Source organism: Acyrthosiphon pisum, chromosome A1 (assembly GCF_005508785.2).
Source record: "Acyrthosiphon pisum isolate AL4f chromosome A1, pea_aphid_22Mar2018_4r6ur, whole genome shotgun sequence".
NCBI lineage: Eukaryota > Metazoa > Arthropoda > Insecta > Hemiptera > Aphididae > Acyrthosiphon > Acyrthosiphon pisum.
This window is the reverse complement of record NC_042494.1, coordinates 44,286,128-44,296,092: the sequence shown is the minus strand read 5'-3', so window position 1 is coordinate 44,296,092 and position 9,965 is coordinate 44,286,128. Positions and strand designations below refer to the sequence as shown.

The 9,965-nt window shown below is 28.5% G+C and overlaps 1 protein-coding gene across 2 annotated transcripts in view; it reads right to left on the bottom strand.

Annotated features, from left to right (window-relative positions):
• Positions 1 to 5,135, bottom strand: part of LOC100163422 (zinc transporter 1) — a 30,541-nt gene extending 25,406 nt beyond the window's left edge. The window contains exon 1 of one of the 2 annotated variants that reach the window (XM_008182553.3): positions 4,403 to 5,135. The gene's annotated coding sequence lies outside the window, so the exon portion shown is untranslated. The remainder of the gene's footprint in view (positions 1 to 4,402) is intronic. The other variant, XM_008182554.3, reaches the window with a different exon arrangement.
• Positions 5,136 to 9,965: the final 4,830 nt, after the last annotated feature.

The window sequence follows — 9,965 nt, the reverse complement described above, 5'->3', positions numbered from 1 at the left end:
ATAATAAGGTAAAACGTCAAATACGTTTGAAACATTTTTCATGTTATCTTTGTTAATTGATAAATAATTATTTCATATAATATGTTGTACATTTTAATTAAAATGCGTAATATTTAAAAAAATGTACCTAATTGAATTATTAAAATTTCAAATATAAAATTCAAAATTTATCTCGACGCAATTACAATATATTGTCCTATTATAATATGTAAATTTAAAAATGTAAAACTATAATAATATATAAGTACCTACATACAAAACAAATGTAGAATATTTTAGATATCGTTTTATTAACTACTGTACTTAATTCAATTTAACAAAATGTTTACGAATAGTTTTATTTTGTATTTTAAATTAAAAATATTATATCCATGATTAGTAGTTACTAATCTCATTTAAGTACCTAGCAGATAAAAATATAATCCATAAAACAACATTTTTCATGAATTTTAAAGAGCTTAATATAGATAATGTAAATATTTTATATTTACCTTCGCTTTAAATATTAGGTACCTACCTACGAATTGCGTTCATTTTTCGTTATTGAATAACAAAATTAAAATCAAAGTCCTTTATGCTCAAGATACAATGATTTAGCCGGAATCACTTAGAAATTTTGTAATACTATGGATTTGGATAACGAAAATAAAGTATACTACCGTAAGTCTTCATAAATTTGCATTAACCATATAGATTAAATACTTATATTAAGTATATTACACTATATTATGTAGCTGTAATTGAATTCACACCTCCGAATATTTTTTGAATGGTTGGTTGCATAACTAATACGTTTATTATTAAATAGGATATTATTAAGAATTGCTTTTTAATAATAATGTAATACACGATTTACCATACAAATTCAAATATTGTATACTATGATCTGGTGGCTAATATATATTTACTTTTTTCCAAGGATTTTATTCGTGATTTATTTTTTGAGTACCCAATCTATTACTCAACAAAATAATAATACAGAGTACCTATTTGCGTTATTTACATTAATTATTCAGAATTATTTAGCGAAGTAATTCGTCCATCTATTGGAGGAATTTCGAAATTAATTATTTTAATTAAAATTAGTCTTTCGAAAATACCATGTACAAAAATATGATGGACATGCTTTTTTGTACTTTAAGTTTCAGATATTATTATTAAAAATATTTATAAGTGATAAAATGTTTATCATGAACAATTCAAATGTGAATATAATAATCTTACTTAAATGTATTACATTTTGATTAGGTATAGATTATATAGACGTATCTATAATAGGTACATATTGTAAAATGCAATCTATTTATTTTTAAACATTAACTTTATATTGTTTTGTATTTTTGTACATACAAATTATGAGGTATAAAAGCTAATAATATTCAAATATATTTTTTTTATATGTACACGTAAAATACAGTAATATACAATTACGCAATCATTTATAGAATCAATATTATATCAATCATTATCATAAATCCAAGAAATTGCCTATTATAGATGTAGGTATCAATACAATTTACTAGAGGAATCATGCCAAAATAAAAATAATTTACATCATACATTATAGGATACTTGGTTTTTCTCTTGTGTATTTTAACATTATACGTAGGTACATAATATAATATATGTATTAATAGTGTTTACAGACCCTAGTGTACAAAATATGCAAAACCATATTATTATAATAATATTTTCAGATGATCGCGGACAGAAATAGATCAGAGTATATTATAATCCTCCAAAAGCTAGTAACTGTAGCCTGTGGGAGTTGCAGTGTTCAACCAATTAAGTTTCGTTTAATTCTACGAATCTGTTAACCCATCATACTATACAAAACTTTAACACGCATTAGGTATATAATTTTATTAATATGTCCTTCAGTATAAGTCGTCAAAACATTATAATGGAATAATGTGTATTGTCGAGGAAGAGTTAAACACAACAATAACGAAGATTAAACAGTATTTACTTATATAAAATATTACTGTTATTATCATAAGTATTTTGAAGTTTTATAAAAAATAGTTTGATGAATAAAGAACAAAAATGTTTGTAATTAAAAAACAATAAGGGTTAGCTTAGGCATATAAATCATGAGTATATTATAGGTACGATACATATAATGCACAATATAAACCAATAAAAACATTTTAGCTAGAAAAATATGTGTTATTCATTAATTAAATTTTATATTTTAAACAGTCTTGAATTTAAAATTTTAAAAAGCATAGTACATTAAACATTTTTAGGAAAAATGTTTGGAAAAAAATGTTTGAGTGAATTTTAGGATAGATCTTAGTGGTTAATATAATTCGCGTTTAATTTACAGTTGTTTTTTTTCAATTAAGCTTAATATAATACATATTATATTCAAATTCAGTCATTAGTAAATAATAGATATATACATTTGAAAAAGAAATTCATTATTTAATATGTACGATGTACCTATCTAATTATATAAACTAATACTAGCAAACCTACTAGCTAGGCAGACTAAACAAATAAAAAACGAAATAATAGGTACCTAAGTACCTATTTAATTGCTGGTATATATTATTATCTTCACACTGATAAAATAAGTAGGTACTAAACAGAACCCAGCTCACAAACATAATATTATCAACTATTTCAATTTTCCAACATAAAAAAGAATGAGTATACCTCGTTATTACATTTTTTAATATCTAATACCTAATAAAAATAAGTAATCATATGTGGTACGACCGTACGGGTGGCTGCATGGCTGCATAATATATAACAATAAGCAATTTATTAATCTTGTCGTAACTTCAAATATACAACTTTATGTCTTAATCATTAATCAATATGGTACAAACGTACAGTATGTACATATTACTTTTAATAAAATCTATAAATAATATATATTATCCATTCCCACGTAAAACAAAACAAAAAACAATACCTATAGTCGCTCAGAGTTATTCTAAAACGACTCAAACCAATTATACATTAAGAAATCCTATTGTTGTTTTTAGAAATTCAATCATTGTCGCAAATAATAGAGATGCTAAGGGTGTTTAGTACCCTGAATTTTTATGCTAACACCCAAAATCTCGTGATTATCTTAAATAATAATTCAAAATCTTGGACACGTACCATTATTATGGGTCAAGATGGACTATAGGACAATAGGACATATCAATTATCCACATGGAAAGAGATAAATAAGTGTCCACGTATGACGTACTTACATATTTCTAGTATACCTAATAACAGTGAAACTTTCATACAACAAACTTCCAATTAACAAAATATTATGTTTAACTAAATATTTTTAGAAGCAAACTAAATAGGAACCAAATGTATTTTATTTTATTTTACGGAATCCTGTATACCTAATACGATTTTTTTTTTGTTACGCATAAGACCTTGTGACTTTGTAATTTGGAAGTTTCACCGTACATAATATTATATTACTTTAAAAAAAAAAACATTGTATAAATTGTTTAATTGTGGGTGTGAATTTTAATGCAGTGAAAAATCTTAAAAAATGCATTTAAAATCTCAAAAAATGCACTTTACATGAAAAATGAATTCAAAATAGTGCTATAATAAGCTAAAAAGAAAGTATTTTGCTACAAATTCACAACCTATATAATATTGATTCAAATTTTTAATTTATATTATTTTTTTTATCAATGTGGGTAACGGTTATAAGGAGGAGTATTATTGTATCTATAAACATGATGTGTGAGGGGCAAAGACTTCCACGCTTTGCTCCCTCTAAAATTGCTTGGATTCTTAAGCCCCCTAATATTTTTGGGTGATTTGCGCTTATGGAAAAAACACTAAGATATAATCAAAAACGAATGTGTAAATTTAAAAGTATGTTATGTATCCGAACAATATTGAAATGCGGTCCGCGTCACGTGCATGTTATAATATTACATTATGAATAATATGGTACGTACATACATGGCTATATAACACATATTATAGTTATAACCACTTGTTAGTACATACAATATGTATACCCTATACAGACCATCAGACAAGTGACAACTTTTTAGTTATAGGTATTATCTTATATTTGTACAGTGTCCGCGTAGTAATTAGAAAATAATATCAATCATAAATCATATAGGTGCCTACGTATAGCCGTATAGGTACAAATTTATGCCAAAATTCGAAATCGGACACAACTCATATTATAGGCAGGTAATAGGTATAACTATTGAATTGTGTTCTGTTGTGTTATGTTATGTTCAAAAATGAATACGGACAAATTGCCATGAATAAAACATAGGTACATTGGTTATAGGTAATATCAACATATAGTATTATTTATTATTGTTCGACTAATTATTGTATGTTACTTTAATTACTTGGAGCATTAATAATATAATATATCATAAATATAATAATATGGTCGACAACTTACTTCTCGTATAACAATATTACTGCAGCATTAGACGTTGGATTTCACTCGTACGACCGACGTCGGACACTACACAGGCACATGTTAACGAGACGATGGCAGTCCGAGAGTACGCACGTGTGCGACTGTAAAGTGTAAGTGTTTATAAAAGTAGTGAACACTGTTTAGTGATTTCGTGTCACAACTCTAACTGCTCGCATGCATCGGCTGCCACTCCTCTTTACTACTGCGTACCACAACAACCTGTTTTCCCCACCCGCCGGAGCGAGAAATAAAAACATCCAAATAACAATAATTTACACCGAGCTAAAATGCAACGGCCGCGGCGCCAATGGTATTTTTCTTTTTTATTATAAATTCGAAAACGGAACCGGATTGTTGTTTTTTTAATACAAAAATGATCATAGAACGTTTTTTTCGACGTACAACTATTATAATATTATTATTAATATATTTTACACTCCGACAATAATAATAATATAACACCGTTCGTCGTCCACCCACGACGACGACGAGAGTAAAACTATAATAATGATATATGGAAAGTAATAAATAGGTACAGATTAATATTATAGTGATCAGAAAAAACAAATCGAATGTTTATTTATGTACCGCGTTCGATTTTCCTCTGGGAGATAATAATGCGCGTATGTACCGCGGTTTTGCTGCTGCGTAAAACCGCATCTGTTCAAAAATACGATTGGTGTTCCAAGGGATTTTTCTCGTTTCGGCCGGGCGGCGGCCAGTCGGACCAGAATACTGGCAACACGCAGAGCAATCGCATTTTTAAATAGCACGAGGCGTAGTCGAATAATAGAAAATAATACTCAACAACACTGTGATACGGCGGTGTGGACACTACGGTCTATGAAATAGACAAATAGTCGTAACCTCGGCTCAAGTTCGTTTACATAAAAAATATAATCAAGTCGTAATAATAATAATATTATAATATAGGCACCTGCATAATATTATAATACATCAATAAATATTAATACGATATCTTCCGGTATAAATATAATATAACACACGCTAAACACACGTAGGTATATAAAGTAGCGGTAGCTGTAATGCTGTATAGATACCAGATACGTTTTGTTATTGTTTTCAGTTCGACATTCGGTACCTATAATATGTTTGTTATGATACTTTTTATCTTAAATTTCTTAGAATATCCAGAGATTTGACTACGCATTAATAGATTTCAATAGAACAATAAAAAGATTGACATTACGAAAGTACCGACTACCGACTCGGAGGTTGAAAGTCGAATATATTATAATTTATAAGTAGATACCTAAAGATATAATATTATGATACTATATACGTATATTATTACTCTATGTCTCTACTTATGTATAGATTCGTTATTATAAACATATTGTTAGCAGCCCTACGGTTTTAAATGCAATACCTATGCAAATGAATTGTGCCTGAAATATTTTAATGGCACCGAAATATGTTATTTATATATTCCACATAAACGCATTAAGTCAACTACTAGGCATACGCATATTTTTTGTATTTGATTGCAGTAATTTGTATATATCGGTACTTACCTATATTTTTATGACGTGTAGTTCATGAAGTTTTAACATAATGTGACTGGATGTTAGATGAATATAGGTTTAAAGAGTTTATCAGTTGTATAGAGTCATTATAATAAAAATATTTTTGGCAGCTCTACGATTTAACATGCAATATGCAAAATGATTGTGTCCGCAATGATTTAATGAAACCGAAATATTTTATTTATACATTCCACATAAATGCATACTCAATCGCTATATTACTATAAGCATTTCTTTGATTGCAGTAAGTAGGTACCTAATTTGGATATATCGGTACTTACCTATATTTCTAGGTATAATTTATGAAGTATTAAAATTTAACACAATGTGATTGGATGTTAGAATGTTATAGATAAGAAGGTATAAAGGTCCATTGGTATTTGTTGATAAATGTCTTCGAGTACCTAACCTATATTCAATATATAGGTTGATACATATAGATAGACATTTAATTTCTGAGTTTAAAAAAATGTTTATGAATTATGGTGGTATTTAAAATGTATTACTTATCTAATTTAGGTAGGTACTAATTACCTATATAGTACCTATTGGATATTAATTGTATTGTAGATTAATATCATTTACTAAGTTACCTACTTGCCATTGGGTAGTGGGTACCTATATAGGCATTATGCCATTTTATTATTACTTAACAATAATAAAATAATAATAATAATATATATCATCTTTGATTTATAAATAATGCAGCATATAATATTATATGGTATGGCTGTGGTCGGCATACCTCTTTGAGGATGCTACAAACCCGCTATTTGAGGGTTTAATTTTTTTTTTTTTTATAATTTTAACAAGATATATACAATCTGTACCCATTAGGCACAATAAGAATATGTGATATAATATTTTGTACATGAAATCGTGAGGGAAGAAGCCAACCAGTGAAGGCACTACCTAATTGTATTTAATAATATTATAATATAATAATATTATTTATATATATTTTTTTTTTTTTTTTTAATTATTTGGATTATTCATTTAGTAAATCACGACACCAATTTCTTTTTAGTCGACGTGAGCGGTTGCCTGGAATTGTGCGAGAAGCTAAATTGGATATAAGGGGATTAGGATGATATATTGATATGGAAGTCTGTTATGAAATCTTTTGTAATATGTTATGGCTTCAGCATGAACAGTTTTTATGTTTAGATCTGTGTGGAGAGAGTAGTTGGAGACATATTATGGTGGGGCTTTAGTGATTAATCTTAAAATTTTATTTTGAACGGTTTGGATTTTATTTACATTAGATACTTTCGCATTGCCCCACAATTGTAGGCCATAAGTCCACATGGGCTTGATTAATGACTTATATATGAGAAGTTTGGAGTTTAATTTAGTGTGTTTGTTAGATATTAGTGGTTTAACTGAGCGTAGTCGTTCGTTTAGGGCGAGTTTTTTAGCTTTGATATGGGGTCCCCAGGTCAGGCGACGGTCAAAGATTAGGCCTAAGTGCTTAACCGATTGGGATGAAGGGATTGGTATGTTATTAAGAAAGACTTCTGGGCAGGCAGGGAGACGAAGAGTGAATGTAGAATGAATGGATTTTGATTGGTTGACTTTAACTCGCCATTTATCATACCAGACAGACATTAGGTCAAGGTGGTTTTGAAGGTTTAAAGAAGCAATGTGAGGGTCTTCATGTACTGATATAATTGCCTTATCATCCGCAAATTCAGCTACAGATGTTGTTGGAGAGGTAGGTTGGTCTGCTGCATATACATTGTATAGCATAGGTGAAAGAATGCCACCTTGAGGGACTCCTGCGCTAATTTTTTCAATATTTGAAAAGGAAGAGCCAAACTTGACTTGGAAGTGACGATCCGTAAGGTAAGATTTAATGAGCAAGAAATATGCTGTGGGAAGAAAAGCTTTTAGCTTAAATAGTAGCCCTTCATGCCAAAGAGGGTTTAATAAAAATAATTTTAATGAAAATTTGAGAAGAATTAAAATGTTTAATCTTAAATATATTTAAGTAATAAGTACTACCCAAAATCCCAATATTAGGCGAAAATCGGGGGAGGGGGGGGGGGGGCTCGGGGGTCTTAGCCTCCCAAATATCACATAAACCCCCCAAAAGCAGACAGCTTATTAGTTCTGTGGGATCGAAGCCACCCACTCACATTGATGTTAAAAATTGTACCTACCTAATATCAGTATTCAGTACCAAATTACAAACAATGGTTATTGTTGCGTAATAATGGTAGGTTTTATAGAAAAACGATCTCGCACAAGACAAACTTACAAGTACCCAAGTCCGGATTAAGGATCAATTGAGCCCCGGGACACCATACACTTAGTGGGGGCCCCCTTTCAACTTTAACTTCAAAATAATTGTATCATTACATATTAACAACTTTATATAATATATTATTCTATAATTGTATACATAATACAAAAAAATATACATGTTAGATATCAAGTACCTATATTAGTATATTTGAATATTTCATAATATGTTTTTCGATGTTGCTACTTGCTATTAAAGTAATGTATTTTACTATTGGTATAACACTATTACGGTATGTAGCCAGGAAAAGAGGTTGATTTCATTTTTTTCGGAAAACAGTGAATTAATTATAGTTTTATACTGTTAATAATTAATATTTATAATTATCATAATAGGTATATAGTAGTATAGTACATAATGTACATTAATATTTAGTAATAGTATCTAGGTCCAAGTGTAGGTATATTAATTATATCAAATTATATTATTATTAAAATTTGCTATTGCCTATATACTTTTGAATCAATATCACCTTACAGTAGAACTGTAATAGTTTAAAATTAATCTAAATATTTAAGCCCCCATAGTTACGAATAATGTTTTTGAATTACAAAAAAATCACTTACCTACATCGTTATTCTTCGTTTAAATGATATTTCATCTAAATTTGGACTTCAATAATTGTTCTTACTGAAAAATTGTGCATACCTAAATATTTTTTAGAATTTTGGTTTATCTCGTGCCGCTGCCGAGTGCATGCCCAAACACGTAATTTTTTGGCGGATAAAACGAAAACGAATAAATTTGGATTATTTTTAAGTTATCAACATAAACGCTACGACCGACGTAGGTGTCTTCTATTTGTAATGTAAACCTTGGGTAAGGCCACTGTGAATATTGTTTTCGTATGTTTGTCCTGCGCAAAACCATTTTCAAGGATTAATTACGGGCGGAGTTGCGTTCTTTTAATTTTGTTATTACGTTATTTTCTGATGGTAAGTCAAAATAATATATTTATAAAAAAATTATTTTTTTAAATATTTTAGTTAGATTCGATTAGGTAGTAATAGTTTCATAATCAGTAATCACTACCTATTATATTATTATGTGCATCTGATTATCAGTGAACAAAGACCAGGGTCCATGATTATATCGAATTAATTAATTATGCTCCTCTACAATATTATTGTAGGTACCTGTCTATATCTAGTAAAAAATGTACTTTATAGTTTATGTAAACATGTAATATTAGGTACATAAAAATGCATCGTACACACTGTTATTTTTATAAAAGTAAAATAATAGATTTAACTCGCCTACCTACCTACGTCGAAACGCCTTCTTACTGACAGAACTACACGCGGCATATTAAATTAAAGAAAGGAAAAGTGTGGGAAGATTTCTAAAAAAAGTTGAGTAAAATTAAATGGCATTTTTCCAATATTTTGGTGTTAAAAAAGAACCGTTACGATTCATGCAGAGTAATAAAAAATTCACTTAACTAACGAAAATATAAATATTTAATGTTTGTAGTTATGTTGTAAATTAAAATAGAATTTCAAATTTTATCTAGCTCAATAGCTAAATGCCTAAATATATCCAATATACAATGGTATTAATATTTTATGTATCTATGTATTATAAATTATAATTATTACAAAAACTACAAATTGTAAAGTTGTAATAAAAGAAATCTAAAAAAAATATCTAAATATACTCATAGGTATCATGTTACAAAATCAAATTTAAA